At 42.2% G+C, this 14,364-nt stretch overlaps 1 pseudogene; it reads right to left on the reverse strand.

Moving 5' to 3' along the window:
* Window positions 1-13,641, reverse strand: part of LOC127079649 (proline-rich receptor-like protein kinase PERK1) — a 54,369-nt pseudogene extending 40,728 nt beyond the window's left edge.
* Window positions 13,642-14,364: the final 723 nt, after the last annotated feature.

Genomic DNA, 14,364 nt, shown 5'->3' on the forward strand with positions numbered 1-14,364 from the left:
ATACAAAGGAAGCAATCCCTGAAAAGAGGTAATTGCGCACAAAAGGAAAAATCTATCCTAATGGCAATGTGAAACCGTGATCTCATCGAGTTCTAACTCGGTTACACCCCATATGTCCTCAAGACTCTCCGCTCTTTCTGCCTTCTGAACAAGACGCTTCTTACCGATCCCTGCCGGGGATTATCCATGTCATATCCAAAACACAAACGATCATGCTAGACGCAGTTGTTCGTTTCAATCCCTCTTTTCCTGGACCGCCCTTTCGGGTTTTCAGTCCACCGGGATACTCTTTTTTGCCCAAGCCGCCCTTGTGGGGTTTTCGACTTGCCGGGTGTACAATTTTTCTTTTTTTTTATCCCTAACTTTTGCCCGAACCTTTTTCTCATTTTTTTTCTTGGTTCGCCGGGATGCCCATTTTTGCCTGGACTATTTTATTCTTTTCGTCCAGCGGGTCTCTTATACGAAGTATTTTTTAACTGCGTCCGCATTCACAGGGGACGGAAAATCCTCGCCATCCATGGTCGTCAACAACAAGGCTCCACCAGAGAAAACCTTCTTGACCACGAATGGACCTTCATAATTAGGTGTCCATTTGCCCCTGCGATCGTTCTGAGGAGGAAGGATCCTTTTCAACACCAAATCTCCCACATGGTATACCCGAGGTCGTACCTTTCGGTCAACAACATGCTTCATTCGATGTTGGCACAACTGTCCATGACAAACGGTTGCTAGCCTCTTTTTCTCAATTAGGCTCAACTCTTCGTACCGAGTCCTTATCCATTCAGCCTTTTCCAATTTCATCCATCCGGACTCTCCATGATGAGATCTGGACCTCAATAGGTAGCACGGCTTCCATCCTATACACAAATGAGAAAGGCGTTGCCCTAGTAGACGTACGCACCGAGGTTCGATACCCAGGATATAAGCTTTGTACTCAGCCACCCTTGCTGGTGCATTCAAATATTATCCGGGCAACAAAAGGACCGCGGGATCCCTTCGGTATAACCAAAATAGCACCAACCCCGTTTCCATTCACGTTAACAACCCCATCAGACATCAGAATCCGTTCGGATTCAGGGTCAGGCCCCTCCTCCGGGATCGGTTCCTCACAATCTTTCGATTCGAGCACCTCGAGATGTCCTCATCAGGGAATTCAGACTTCCTCGATTGATAATCATCAAAGGGCTGTTGGGCAAGGTAATCAGACAATACACTCCCTTTTGTTGCTTTCTGAGAGGTATATTGAATATCGTATTCGTTAAAATCATTTGTCATCTCGCAACCCGTTCGGTCAATGCTGGCTTCGCAATTTTATACTTGATCAGATCCATCTTGGAAATCCACAAAGTGGTATGAACCAGCATACACTGTCTCAGTCGGCGAGCAGCCTATGCCAAAGTACATCAAGTTTTCTCGAGCAGTGAATGTATTGTTTCACAGTCGATAAACTTTTTGCTAAGGTAAATTGCATGCTCTTTTCGACCAGACTCGTCATGCTGCCCCAATACACACCTCATAGACTCCTTGAGGACTTTCAAGTATGGTGTTTACGGTCTCCCTCCACAGGGAGGCAACAGAATCGGAGGCTCCTGCAACTTATTCTTTTATTTCTCAATGCCCCTTGGCAATCATTATTTCACCTGACCGTTTGATCTTTTTTTCTCAACAGCTTGAGTGGGTTCCCACGTGGCTGTTAGATGAGATGTGAACCGTGAAATGCAATTCAATCTACCTAAGAAACCACAAACCTCTTCTTCTGTTCTCGGTTCAGGCATTTTCTTGTATGGCTTTTTTTTTAGCAGGATCAACCTCGATTCCTCTTTCCCGCTCACAATAAGCCTCAGCAACTTACCGGACCGCACTCCGAAAGCGCACTTATTCGGATTCAACCTCAGTCTGAATTGTCTCAGTCGGTCAAACAACTTGGCCAAGTCCACCAAATGCCCCTCTTCCATTTGGGCCTTTGCTATCATGTCATCAACATAGCATTCAATTTCATGATGAATCATATCATGAAACAAAGTCACCATAGCTCTTTGATGCGTGGCATCGGCGTTCTTGAGACCGAATGACACCACCTCCACTCTTGACACTCGCCTCCAAGGCGGCCCCAACCTTTACTTCCTTTCAGACCTCCTCGGTACACAGGTTAACAAGCTCAAGTTGCTCTTCGTGCGGCTGAATCACCTTCTCCTCTTGTTTCAACAACCTGGCTAATTCCTCCGGCAGTTCACAATTTTCTTCGCCTTCATCTTCGGCATGATAGCTCGGATTGTCGAAGTCATATGAAGGTGTAACCGAATTGTTATCAATGAGATCCGGAGCATACAACAGTCGGAACAAAGCCAATCAAAAAGAAGGAAAAATGAAAATAAACATTGCCATTTTTATTTTTGTTTTTTAAACTGCAAAAATAAATGAAAAACAGGGAACACCGCTTTTTATACAAAAAACATCCATTTATTAATGATGCAAAATGTCGCACAATGAAACACATGAGGTGGCCCTTACAATGAACCATTACGTTTCGGGCAAAACGTATGGCTTTCATGCAAACAGAATTGAAAAACAGAAATATTACTCTTCACGATGAGTGACAGTGATGATCTTTACGGCCTTCCAGTTCTGGACTTCCATTCATGGTACGCACGGTTTTATCCAACCATCAAGCTCACAGTCACTGTCGACCTCTTCACCCACCGAACAGACGCGATCTGGATTTAGCAATCCCGCATTGGTGAACGTGAATGGCTGACGATGTCCTTTACCCTGTCCAGACGAGCCTCGGCCCGGCTGATAGCCAACCCCAAACCTGTCTTCCTTCGCCGCAATGTCCATCATCTTTCCCCAACCTGGGGCTTCTCCACTCTTCACCACCTCAGCGGCCTGCTTGTACGAAGAAATGGACGACTTTTTCTCTTCTTTTGCAAAAATGGCATTCTTCACCTTGACGGTTTCGAATGCTTGACTCGGTGTTTCAAATATTCCACCATCCATTTCTTCGTACTTGAATGATGATAGTTGGCTGATAAAAATATCCTCCTCCCCCCAATCAACTTTCTCAAATCGGAGACTCCCTTCATCCATCATTCTCTGAATCGTCTCCCTCAGCATTACGCACCCATTTGCAGTGACAGCGCAAGTAGCACAACGATTATCACAACCAGGGAGAACTCCACTCTTTATTAGATGTCTCTTGACCACAGACATTGGAGTCCTCAACTGATTCACATCCGTCACCTCCATTTTTCTCTTATCCTCTGACATTACGTTCGTCCCCATAGGATCATGCACCAGCATGGGGTTAGCATTAACATTCGGTGTCGGTGCAAAATTGATGGCTTTAGAATCCACCAAATCTTGAACGACATGCTTAAAAGCTTTACAACCCTCAGTGCTATGCCCAGGTGCACCAGAATGGAACTCGCACTTGATGTTCTCATTGTAACCTGCAAGCCTTTGGTCTGGTCCTACTGGAGCCAACGTCCTTGGCTGAACCAACCCAAGATCCTTCAACCTCCTAAACAAAAGAGCATACGCCATGGGTGGCTTATCAAACTGACGATCAGTCATCCTTCTTCTCGCTTGGCACCTAGCTTTCTGTGTTCTCTGTTGAGGTGGCTGCTGTTGATGTTGTACAAATTGATTACCAGTAGGAATCGTTACTGTAGCAGCATACGGGTGGTAACGATCCCTACCGTGTTCCTTTCTAGTATACACATCACTTGATTCTCCCTCCTTCTTGCGCTGACTATCACCAAAGGACTTCTTTACTCCAGACGGCGGAGCATTTCCCTGTATTTCCCCCATTCTCAGCCGGTTTTCAATCCTCTCCAACCTTTCAGCGATTGCTTTCTGCCCCACGGCGAACTCTTGCATAACACTGATTAACTCACTCATCTTCTCTTTCAGCTCGAGAATGTCAACGTTGGGTGGATTCATCATTCCTGTGTCAATCAAACATGTTAGAAACTGACACCTGCAAAACAGAAGACAGGTTATTATGACTCACGCGTGAATGCAATGTCTATCCGTATGAGGAACATTTTGTCCTTCGATCCTGGTTTCATCAAGACAGATAATAATTTGACAACAACATTCTGACATCAGGATGTCTCTCCACCAGAATTTCAATCGAGAATGTACCCTGAGTATGGATAGACATGGGTTAGATGCAGATGAATGCAAAATGAGAATGATGCTGATGTATGAATGCAATGCAATGTGCCATCCTCCAAGTCATCTGAACATCCACTGCACTGAGTTACGGCCTCTGGACTGATCACAACCATCTGAGGGAACGAGTAATCACAAATCCAACTCGGGGGTTCCGAAATAAACGGAACGAAGGATATATCATCATCATCACTGGAAAATCACTGAACTGATAACCACAAAATCATCTGCACCAACCCAAGGATTCCTGAAATAAACAGATCCCCACTGATAAATACCACGGACAGAACTCCGGCGTCTCAGAAATAAATCCATAAATCCGACTTATAAATAGAACTCTGATCAATAACTGAACCATTAGTCACCATCACAGTCACCATCAGAACATGCATCTGCAAGAATCAACCCTCCCCTCACAGGTGAATTCTAATCAGGTCATCCTAAGGCGGATAATGGTCTCGACAATCGGACAAGATACTCAACGGGTTTGCCCTTTCGGGTGTGCCGTTGCAGCTCTCTTAAGATCGTCTAAGCCAAAGATCCGGGAAAGAACGGTCACCGAAGTCACCAGCTCAGATGAGGTGACTCAACTAGAGTGGATACTCCACAAAGGAAGAGCTCCCTCAAAAGAACCTCGTCCGGCTTGTGGTGTGTCACGTCGCCCAAAACATGTTGACCTAACATGAAAGGCAACATGAGACCACACTAATCCTAGGTGTATACTCGGGCCTGGGTTTTAGCCCCACTCAGAACACCCACCCCAAATCAGAGAAACCAACCTGTCCAGAATCAGCATAATGATAATATGATGCATGCAAACATATATGCAAATATATACAATCACAGTATAATAATCATAAATGCAATAAATAGAGCAGCAAAAGCAACCAAAACCCTATCCTAAAGAGCGCTAGGATTGACTCGCTTAGGGAAGATGGACCAGCAAGAGGTTGGCTTCTTTAGTCCCCAGCAGAGTCGCCAGCTGTCGCATCCGCGAAAAACAACCGGCGGGAAAACAAACAAACAGAGCCGCCACCGTGCGTTATTTATCCCAAAAGAGGGAAAGGAAACGCTCGAAGTAAACCTGGAAAGGAAATCGTCTTACGACCGGAGATTGCAAGGATCGGGAGTCGGTTACGTAAGGGGAAGGTATTAGCACCCCTCACGTCCGTCGTACTCGACGGGAATCACACTCAGAAAGATAGAACAAGGTTGCTAAAACCGCTCAAAGAATGCACACACACTGGAATAAGATACAGATGGAAGAAGAGGGGGGAACGGGCTCGCTAGGATATCGCATCCTATGCCTACGTATCTCATCTGGAATGAGAATCAGAGCTACCGTAGTTCGGCTAACGCACGCCAAACAAAACACAAACAGGAAACCGACTGCCAATCGCTGGACTTACGTCAGACTCCACACAAACAAACCACAAACAGGAAACCGACTGCCAATCGCTGGGCTTACGTCAGACTCCAAACAAGCAAACACACACAGGAAACCGACTGCCAATCGCTGGACTTACGTCAGACTCCACACAAACAAACACAGGAAACCGACTGCCAATCGTTGGACTTACGTCAGACTCCAAGCAAACAAAAGGTTAATCGGACGCTGAGTCGTCAAAAGCAACAAAAAAGTTGAACAAACAAGCTAACAGGTAGTCTGGTACTCGAGCCTGCTAGCTATCAAGCAAACACACACAAAAAGGAAAAGGGTGCCCGGAGAGATCTCGCACGATCTCCTGCCTACGTACCTCATCTGGTATGAGGATCAGGGCAACGTAGTTCCCCTGAACAGGGGAGAAACTTCTATCCTAACCAGAGACTGGGAAATGACGAACTAGAAGGGAGACTGACTCGAGCCTAATAGTTATCATGTAATCCATAATAGTCCTAGGTTGAGGTTTCTAACAAGAGCGTGACTCACACATGCAGTGAGTCAACTCAAGTCTATCTCTACGTACGTCAACTTCTTCAAAAGTTGATCATACGACTCCTACAGAAAGGAGATGAGAAGCTAAGCAGATAAACATCAAAAGCAAATAACACACACTATACACAACCAAGGGGGCTCAAGCAAGGTTAGGTTTTAGTCAAGGGGTCATATCGACCTTGACAAACAAACCAACTGGAAATGGGTGTTTTGAGCTCTTAACCCTAACATTGTGAGTTAGGGTGAAGCAGATGAAATGGGAATGAGGGGTGTGCCTCATAGCTCTTATCCCTGGCCTGGGAGAGCTTTAATCAATAGAAAGTGTGGGAGTTCAGAATGAAGGAACTCTTCTCCAAATGACTGACACTACAAGATTTTTGGTTTTTATTCAAAGTGCATCAACACAGGGTGTGAGAAAAATGAATGACACAACAGAATAGCAGGGGATGGATTACACATCCCTTTTATCTGCCAATTGCCTCTTAAGAGGACTTAACCTGCTTGGCACAAAATTAAACAAGCACAAACATTGCCTCTTAAGGAGGGCTTCAGACAGGTGCCTGCCAGTAACAGCAGGTCTTCCAGACTACATGAAGATTAGGAATTATACCTAAGTGGTACGCCAACCACAGCAAAGCAAAGCAAAGTTCAAATGAACTTAAAGCAACTTAGGTACCTGTGGAAACAACTAAACAAATCAGTACAATATTCAGACCAACAGACAACAGTCAATAACAAACAGACAACCCCAATGTACAACACATAAGCCATGAGGCAAACTCAAATGAGTTATCATCACCCTACAAAACAGCAAGTGTTAGCAATCAAAAGCAAATATCAACATCCAAATGGTGAAGCATCATCAACCATGGAACTTGGATGCTTAAACCTGAAATTCAAAGCTCACATGTAAGCAACAAACCACTAGGTCAAAGCCTAGGGTCAAAGGTGAAGAAAAAATTTAAAACAGGAGCTGAAATTCAACACAATGCAACTTCAAACATATATTAACATAACCTAAAAAGGATCACATCAGAATCATCAAGCAAGGCCATGTATCAAGCAAGAGAAGCCAAAGACAATTTCAAAGCTCATATGTGATCATCATGAATGAAAATTCCAAAACAAAACAGAAATGATTCAAAAAATTCTGGAAAAATTCATGAGCATTCAACACATCCAACATGATCAACATACAAAAAATCAGAAGCATCAAAGATCAATTGGCATGGAAGTTAAATGGAACAAGTAAGAACAACCAAATGTGTGACACAAATTGTCACACCATGCTAACACAAGCATAAAACAGAAATGGTAAATGGGAAAAATACCAAACCAAGCCCAAAACATCCAGCAATGTGTCTAGAATCAGCATGTAAAATTTCAAGTCCATTGGATTAAAATCAAGCATTTCATGATAGGAAGAGTAAGGCAAGGTCATAAATGCACCTATGAGCAATCAACCTAGAGCAAATAAAATTCCAGCCATGCACAACTTTCAAACTCATCATCATAAAGAACTAGACAAAACAAGGATCATTTTGCAAAAAATTGGAGATGAATTGATGCATTTTTCAATTTATTATGATTTTTCTAAGTTGATAGAAGAAAATAAAAATGAAAAGAAGCATTGCACATGGAAATGGAGGGAAAGGCCAAAAATATGAAGCAATTTGAAAAACTGCTCTGGATGGGAATCGAAGTATGTCAAAAATTCAAAAGTAGCGCGCGCTGAGGCAAAACGACCTCGTTCCATAAAACCCTAAGCCTGCGTAAATTTGGACGGTTCAAACCGACGCTATTTGCCAAAACAGACGCAATTTTTCCAGAAACATGCATCTTCATCTTCTTCATGATGAAGACGATGAATGTTCATGAAGGTTCATGCACAATTTCCAGATTTTTCCAGATTTCACCAGAATTCAAAAACAAATACATCATCATGCAGCATTTTCAATGGTGAGCATAGATCAACTAACATCTAAACACAAATCATCAAGAACAAAGAGAATCGAGCAAAATCATTTTTGGATGCAAAACTTTAAACACACATAACTTGCTCAATAATGCACCAATTCACACGATTTTTAGATCAGAATCACCAGGAGAACAAGATCTACCAGAATATAGCAATGAATTTCAAAATTAAGAGGATCGAAAATTGACCTCTTGAAGAGCAGAATCTTGGAAATGCACGATCCACAGCTTGTATTGATCCAAATCCAGTCCAGAATGCTTGTGATGATGTTTGATGAAGAAAAGAAAGCTTGAACACGTGTAGATCTAGCTTAATCTTGAATTTCCATTTTCAACTTCATGAGCTTCAACCACTTGATTCTTGCACGAATTCAACAAACCAGCACTTGATCTGCACTAAATCAAAGCTAGGGAACAAGAATATGAAGTAAAATTGCAATGCTATTTGAAGAAAATTTGAATTATGAATGGAAGAAAATTTTGGAGGGAGAGAGAATTTTTGGATCTAGAAATGTGAGTTGTGATTAACCTCTTCAATTCTGTTATGATTAGAGTATATATATCCTTTCCTGATCACCTTGCTAATCCATGTTTAATTTGGTTAATGAAAATAGGGTGTTTTGCAAAAAATCAAAATTGCATGGTGCATGTACTAATTACACATGAACAGTACCATTCCTTTGATCATTTTCACTTAAAATCCTTTTTTAAACTCAATGGCAATGGTAGAAAGTCAATACAATGCACCATTTTTAAAATTTTGCAATTTCCCTCCAAAAAAGGCATGGATATGCAAGTGATTATGTGATGAGATTTTATGTAATGTGATGCATGATTTGTAAAGATTATGTCATGACAAGAAAAATGCAAAAAGAACCACCAAATTTGGAGTTATGAATCAAAAGATATGGTCATTTGAAGTTCCATGCACACTTGGCAATGATTGGATCATATCTCCTCAACCATTCATCAGATGCTCATGATCTTGGACGTTTTGGAAATGGGAGAGAGAGATCTTCAACTTTCATGTTGGACAAAAATTCATTTGAAGCTTCTTTGATGATGCAAGATCCAGTTGAATTTGAACCAAAAACTTTCCATTTTTGGAAACTTTCAATTATAGGTCACTTTCCATTTTGGGAAACTTTTGATCTGACCTCAAATTCTTCAAGATATGCATTTGACATGATTAATAAGCCTCTCTTGAGCATGAATGTGATGTTGAAACTCATTTCTCCACCTCCTAGCCCTCAGTTGACTTTCTGGTTGACAGATGATTTGAACATGCACAGATAATTTTGAGCCTCAACCACTTGATGAAATGGCTCCAAAATGAAACCCTAGCTTGTAAAAGCTCAATAAAATGATCATGTGATCCACACCATCACCAAATACCTCATCTCCTTAAAGATCCCTGACTGGTAGAATATCATTGATTAGGGTTGACCAGAGGTCAAAACCCTAATCCCAAAGAACATGATCAGGAACAATGAACCCCTTGAGGATGATAAGACCATGATGATAGTGACATATCCTTTCAACCAAGATAATACTCAACCTCCGTGAGGAACCAATAAAACCCTAATTGAAGAGCAAACCTCAGATGATTGATCAATTCAATAAGACCCTCAAGCATGAATCTCTCAACCTCTCTATCTTCTGAGAAAGACTTAGGAGGATGACTTGCTTGTTTTCACATGATATGAAATATGCAATGACTAATTTACTACAAAATGAAATGCAATATGCTAAGCTAGTCCCAAGAGAGGAGGGCAAATTTTGAGGTGTTACACCCCCCTTTCAAAGGCGATGTATTTTCTGGAACCCAATGCTGGTTGTATTTGATTTTGTGTGGGTGCCAGCAAGGTGGACTTTGGCTTTGGGGTAATTGTCGATATAGATTGGACTTTTGATTGGTGACAGGATTTGACTGCCCAATACTCGATAGTTGATGATGTGATAAACACACAACGGGTGTGGATGCTCTTGGTGCCCCAAGTTTAATTTCTTGCTGATACGTTGTGTCTTTGTCTTAGAGAAGATCTCGATATCTTCTTCCGAGATGTTTGGCCAGCCTGTAACTGAGCATAGCGATGTGATCAACGCACAATGATTATGACTTTGACGTGCCCCTAAGATTCTTGTCAAGATGTGATATTGTACCAGTATGAACTTTTGACATTTTTGTTGTGAATTCAAGTAGTTTCCAGCGTCTGACGTAGTCTTCTTGATTGACTTGGAGATACGGAGGGAATTCGCTCCTTGCCCCATTCTGTAGGGTGTTCAAAGGGATTCTCCTTGAAAGGAAACCTTAGGAGTGATTATCTCATGACGTGGTCTGAGTTTGTTTTCTCCAATGTCCGACTCTTGCAACGATCTGTCCCTGATTAGCCTTTGAGAGACTTGCCTCAGACATACTGAGTATTGAAGTGTTTTTCCTCCCTGATCAACCGATGCTTGGAGATTTGTCTTATACTGACTACTTCCTAAGTCAACATAATCAAAAGGATGCCATGCCCCTAATTCATAGGATGGTCTTGATTCGTGTCAGCACCAACGATCAAGTGCCTCTTGAATTGCCCCTTGTTGGAATTTTCTCGATGTCAAGTACTGACTAACAATTAAGAATTGTTATCCAAGAAATGGTGATTTTAATGCAATGGTTATGCGAGTTTTGAGAAAAACAATAATTCATTTTGGAAGTGTTGTGGTAATGTATGACGAGTGGACCATGTGTCCAAACACGGTGTCGATTTTAGCTAGTGTGTGAGTGATATAGTGAGAATAGAAGATTAGCAAATCTCTAGGAGTCAGTTTACGCAACCTTGCTGTGGTATGCTTTCAAAATAAACCCTACTTCAATTAGGTCTTTTGAGGGTTGTAACGTGGCTTGGTTCATGGTTATTGAAACAAAAGGATATAAGGCTCAAAATATATTTCAACCCACCCCTTGTTCATGATGATCTCCAATCCTACATTCGGTTAATTCGACACATATTTTCTTTTATGCGAGTACAACAGTGTAAGATCTATTGAAATGACAGTCATCCTATTTTGTTCTTCACGGATATTGGTGACCCTTTGATTTGGGTATGGTGGTCACCGAATCTTGTTTTGTTTTGTTGAGCACTTTCATTGTCTCTTTTGATTTTTGTTTTGATCCCTAACTTTTGCATGGACCGCTTGTTGAAGCTCTAATCCATCGGGATTGGCCCAATTTTTTGCCTAAGTCTCTTTTTAGGGTGTTGGACTTAGCGGGCTCTTTTTTTTTAGAATGTGACTGCCAAGTCATTGGTCATTGAAGAACAACCGTCATAACTTTTTGATTTTTCAAGGTTCCTTCGACACTTTAGGATGTGTGCGAAGAATGGCATGTAGTTGATCCACATACTGGATATTTCATCTTGTGATTTGAATGCATAGTCAGATTAACTGAACACTACCCTGCCCCAGGTTTAATGTAAGGGTTTTTTTTAGATCCGAAAGAAACTCCTACTTCTAGGCTCGAAGTGGTTGACTAGGGATTAACTCCTTATCTCTCCAGTGTTTGGGATTTTGAAATAATGCATGTACATCATCAGCAAGGTTTTATCCAAAAGCATATAATCAACAATTATGAGTATTTTATTTTCGTCATCCTCCTTCCAACATTTACTAACAATAGTGTGATAAAGAGTGTGAAGTGGAGAAGTATGTGTCTGTGCTTTACAAATAAATGATATGGGTGAATATGAAGGATTAATTCAAGACATGCATAATTATCCCATTAACAAGACCAAATATAAATAACAATGTTTAAAGCGTACAGTACTTAGACAAACAAGAACAAATTACAAGAATGCGAAATGGTAAAAATGGCATAATGATCGCCTTCATTCAAATAAGTGGGTCTTCATCACTTGATTCACTGGCGGAACTGCTCTGCTTGTTCAGGCCGGTGGGAAGCTTTATCTTCACGCTTCACTATGCTCCGCATGCGTTGGCATGGGATTTGTCGCGACATTTGGCCTAACTGGCGTGAAAGTAACTGCCTTACTGTCAATCAGGTCCTGGACTTTGTGTTTCAAAGCCTTGCAATTCTCCACCGTGTGCCCTGGGGCACCCATGTGATACTCGCAGTGAGCATTGGCGTCATAACCTGGTGGGTAAGATGGAGTTGCAGGTGTTAGCTCCTTCAAAACAATTGATCCATCCTTTAGCAGGTAAGGAAGGATCTTGCTGTATGGTACTGGCAAAGGATCGAAATGTCTTTCTGGTCTCCTTGCCCTATGCTGGTTAGGTTGACGTTGTGGTGGAGCACGTTCTTGTTGATTCTGATGTTGTTGTTGATAAGCTGGCTTTTGATAAGGCTGCTGATATTGTTGTTGATAGGGTTGATGATACGGTGGTTGATATGGTGTTGGGATGATAGCGACAACCTGATGATAAGGAATAGGAGCATACAGACGTGCCCTATGTCCTCTTCCTTCCATTATGGCATTGGTCTGCCCTTTTGGCTTCTTTGGGAGGTTAGGATAAGGTTTCTTCATCCCACTTAAAGCATTGGCAGCGCAAGGTAGCTTTCCTTTCTTGATTTGGCTCTCAATTCGTTCTCCCACAGAGACAACCTCAGCAAAAGTTGGGAAGCTGGATCCTACCATTTTCTCCATATATTGAGCATGAAGAGTTCCCATAAACATATCAATCATCTCCTTATCAAGAAGAGGAGGTTGGACACGAGCTGCAAGCTCTCTCTAATGCTGGGCGTATTCTTTGAATGACTCATCATTGCGTTGAGTCATGTCTTGCAGTTGGGTGCGATTGGGTGCTAGATCAGTGTTGTACTGATAATGCCTAAGGAAGGTTTCAGCGAGATCTCTCCATGACTGTACTTGTCCTCTTTCTAATTGCATATACCACTCCAAAGATGCCCCACTGAGGCTGTCTTGGAAGTAATGAATCAGGAGCTGATCATTACTGATGTGGGCAACCATCTTGCGGCAGTAAGCTCTGAGATGAGTTTTAGGGCAACTGATCCCTTTGTACTTGTCAAAGTCCGGGACTTTGAATTTTTGCAGAATCACCAAACCTGGTACCAAGCACATGTCAACAGCATCCAAACCGGGAGTAGTGTGAACCTCCAAGGATTTGAATTTTTCTTCCAGAGCGTGGAGCCTCTCAACAGCTGGGTCCGGGAGATCTCCAATGGCAGGTTTGGCTGGTTGTGGCATGAAGAATGCGTCATATGGATCTTCATCACCTATCATAGATCCATGTCAAGCAGATACAACAGAATGCTCGTGGGGTTTTATATTATCCATTGGGATCGGAATAGGGGTCGGTCCTCCTCTAGGCTGGGCAGGATTACCATTAAGGTCAGTCTCATCAGGGATGCTAAGCGATGGTGATCCAAACTGAGCAGCAACCTTTCTGGCTTCTGCGCTAGTCTCAACATCCTTCTCCTTATGAGCTAAGAGTAACATGGTCTCAAGCAAATGATCCATCTTTGCCTGCATGGAGTCAATGTATGTCCTTATTGAAACTTGGTTGGCTTCAAGCTGTTCGAGTGACATCTTGTAGTTGCGGCGTGTCTCGTACCGTTGTCGAGTAGTCAGCGTTTACTGGACAAATAGTAGAATATGGTGTAAGCTTTTGTTTCTGGAAGATGGTATGTAATGCATGCTGATGATATGCAAATGCATGAATTTTGTCATGTTTTTCATGAAGGGATACAAATACTCAAGATCAATTACGCATCGTGTACATCGGGATAACAAAAGGAAGTATAGGTTTCTCTGATTACTGAAACTCCCAAGGGTAGGTTCTAAGGTTAACTGGTTCCCAGAGTCATCTATTCTCGTTGAGAGCGTCAATGTTGTGACGAAGACTCGTCGGACAGTAATACCCTTAAGATAATCTCGTCTTAGGCGAGGTCTTTGTATTTTCCCAACAAGGAAGACTCCATGGGGATTCTACTACGCGACTCTCGGGTCCCAGTTTCTAACAGGGTTCTCAGATTTATAGATCGAGGTTGGAAATACTACTGTAAGGTAATAATACGTCCAAGGGATCTCATCTGATTGGGGTTTTCGTATTAACCCAACAAGTATGAAACTTCGTAGGTTAATACTACATAATTGTCGGATATAGTGGGTTAAAAGGTCCCTAGAGTCATTGATCCAACTTGAAAGTACTATCATCGTGACGAAGACTCGTCGGACAATAATATCTCAAGAGAATCTCCTCTAGGCGGGGTCTTCGTTTCTTCCCAACAAGGAAGACTCCTTGTGGGCGCC

This window comes from Lathyrus oleraceus, chromosome 5 (genome assembly GCF_024323335.1).
Source record: "Lathyrus oleraceus cultivar Zhongwan6 chromosome 5, CAAS_Psat_ZW6_1.0, whole genome shotgun sequence".
Classification (NCBI taxonomy): Eukaryota; Viridiplantae; Streptophyta; class Magnoliopsida; order Fabales; family Fabaceae; genus Lathyrus; species Lathyrus oleraceus.